The following is a 3,396-nucleotide window of genomic DNA, read 5'->3' as shown; positions in this document are numbered from 1 at the left end:
AAAAAAATTGGTAGAAGGAAAGATTAAAAATCTGTAACTGCTATGAAACATCTGAATCCTGAAGAAGTTTCCTCCACAAATATTACTGATTCACAAATCGCTTAAGTCATCTGAAAAATTTTATAAACAGAGTAAGGTTTGTTATTGTAACGGGAGGAGTAGGCAACGAACAGCGCCAGATCTGCTCCAAACACAGCATAATATTTGTCATTCATTATGGGTCAAAAATTTTGATACGGAAGAGTAAACTCAGGGGCTTTGAAGCCATGAAAATTTACCCCATCTGATGGTGTCAATCCTCAACACAGCAACTGAATTTAGAGGGTCTGAGTTCCCGATACTCGGATGTGTAACATGTACGTAGATCACCAAAATCTGCTGCACTTAAGAAAAAACAGAGTGACATCAAAGGACTCGGGCGACCACAGAAGACTATGCAGTCTATCKTATGTTCTGCCCAAGAATTTACGCAATACAACTCTGTTGTCAATGCACAACCGTGCCATGTTATCAAGAACCTTACCATCTACAAATGAACTCTGTAAGGAAAGAGAATCTCCTGACTTGAGTTTCTTCTCTTGACTATTTATCTTGACTCTRGAATCATGAGAAATTCAAAGTACGTTAAAAAACGTGTGTGAGGTATATTACTGATGACCAAAGTATTGAGATAAATCAGAGAAYTTACAGAAGAAACATCTATCTGGCTTAAGTCTTTCCTAGTTTGTTTTGGATTTTAACGTGTGATTACATATCTTTTTTTTTTTTAAATAAACCTTTAGCTTTTCACAGTTCCTTGTTCTTCACATGTTACTATGTGYAATTCAAACCTATTTATGCCACTGGGTCTACGTGTCAGAGATTTGCCTCTGGATACAAGCAGCAAAGGTCAGGAAGGAACTAGCATTAATGCCTTGCAATTTTTAAATGTTTGCTCGACTCCAGTAAGTTTGCAGGATGAGCTTTTCACCAAGTCCTGGCACAGTCTTTATTCTTTTTCTCTTTTGCCTTTCTATTTTCAGCAACGGTCTCAACAGCAGAAAAGAAGAAAATCTAGCATGTTAACGAAAAATCATCTAAGGCAACGAACGTGTGCCAGGCTCTGTTTTGCATTCAAAACAAGCATGTTGCTACTTGTGACTGTGAAGCAATCGACTCAATATACTGCAATTATTTTGTGCTGAACCCTGTGGTCATCGCTCAGGTAGRAATTCTCTCAGGGGTTTGTCCAAGAAAAGCTTTATGAGACCAGACCAGGATTAATTACTTCATACTGTGTACTGTAAATTTCAGTTATATTTTGCTAAAAGACTTGCTTTGATTATTCTAACAAAATAAAGGCTGGAGCAGAGGTGTAGCCCTTGTACGTCTAGAACTCCTGATTAAGTTTACTGTGTTAGGGTAAGCAGTGAATGAAGGACTGGCCTGAAATAAACACTGTGCTCAATCATTAAACTAGCTCCACAAACATGTCTGATCCTGAAAAGTTCTGTGCCTCACTAGTTCCAGTGCAGGTTCAGGCTGCTCAGCAAAATAAGTGATCACCTTGTGACTCCTGAGAATTTTTTACCAGATTAGACCAGATTTTTATCAGATTAGACTTCGCATTTTAGATCATTATATCAAAACAGCCTGCATTTCAGTAAGAATACGCCTAGAACATAGACACTGCTGAGCTGGTTCCTTGCAAAGAAGCCAGCCAAAGACAGCCATGTCCTACATTACTGCATCTCCATGCAGCAAATTTCCAGGAGTTCTAGAAAAAAAAWAAAAAGTCAGGAGCTACCAAGATAAGGCCAATACAAACTCATAACTTTAACTGCCCGAAGTTGGAACCTTAATAACTTGAGGGTGTTTGCAGAGATCAGCACAAACACCTAAAGAAGCGCACTCTCATCTACCCCTATATCAAATATGCTGTCAAATCTAAAATGGGACATCAAGTGAAACATCTGTCACGGGACAACAAAAAATGATAGCCAAAGGATGATGTGCGATTGGTTTTACTGTACATTATATAGGGATTGTTATCCTACAGGTTTTATTAAATATGAGGGCTTAAGATTTATGCTATGGGTGATAAGGCCAAGAATGCTGTGAAAGTGAAAAAATATGGCAACAGTATGCAGTACATCACCAGTAGGATAATTATTTATATAAAAAGTTGGCATTCTTAGACTTCCAACGCATAGGCATGAAATTCATATATTCAAAGGAGGCATAATAATAACCTGTCAKCTTGTGATGATAGATATGTTTTTAATCCAAATGACCACAATCTCCAGTCTACCTGTCACAAAGGGACACAAAAAATTGGAATTTTTCCTTCATAATTCCTTAAATCGAAAGGGAAAACGTGGGAGCATGATAAGTAGCTCAGCCCCGTGACGAGAGGGGCAGGCAGGAGTAAAGCCAGTAGGAATAAAATGAGTTGTTCCCCCTCTAAYACCATTTTCATTCGCTGCACATTCAGAGTTAGAGGCACAGGATATTTAGCTTTGACTTCTCAAGTACACCCTTATAATTCCAAATTATATAACACGCAATAAGGGATTACTATAAAGCCCAGAAAGTGCACGGCACCACTTAGATGCCATCTGAAAGTATTTCTGGACAGACGAGCACAGATGATCAGCTACCACAGCATCTTATTGACTTGAGGTACTTGCCTCTAACCGTCTTCTGTTCCTAACCTACATGCCACCAGAAGGGACTGCCTGACCCATATATTTTAATTTATAAAAAATCACGCAGTCAAGCAGCCCTAACAGGAATTTAATAAATATATCAGTCTCCTCTGATATAGGGAAAAGGGGGGAGAACTACATAGTTTGTTCCTGTCACCTCCACCACACAGACCCATGGACCACAAATCCTCCTCAGCTTGCACTCCTCCAGGGTTAAAAATGGCCAAGAAATTTAACTAAGTTAATTTTAACTGCAGAAAATGCAGGCAGACTGCTCAGTTATTTCATTCTAAAAGATCTTCATTTTCCCATCTGTGTTATGGCAATTTTATTACACATTCGGCAAATTTACAGTAACAAGATGTTCCCCTGACAAATTAATCACTTTCCGAGCATTTTATCATATAAATAAAATATCACCTCAAGAGAGAAAATCAGCTCAATCAGTTGATTTAACCCATCTTTCGGGGAACTCGTCTGAAACAGATTGAGCGCATTTTTTCTGAAGAGGGACCGTGCTCACATCCTCCTGGACTCCCAGCTCATATGGTGAGGCTTTTCAAAAGAAAATATTTAGAGCTGGCTGTTAGCAGGCAAGATATGCTCCGGGCTGCAGGAAGGCGCTGCCGTGAGCACAGACCTCTGCTTTAGAGGGTACCTCATTTGGAAGGTGCTACCACACTTGCCCTTCGATCACTCAGGYACCTTC

Source organism: Nothoprocta perdicaria, unplaced genomic scaffold, assembly GCF_003342845.1.
Source record: "Nothoprocta perdicaria isolate Ctin4 unplaced genomic scaffold, notPer1 scaffold_54, whole genome shotgun sequence".
Taxonomy (NCBI): Eukaryota; Metazoa; Chordata; class Aves; order Tinamiformes; family Tinamidae; genus Nothoprocta; species Nothoprocta perdicaria.
This window is presented reverse-complemented; position numbering follows the sequence as displayed.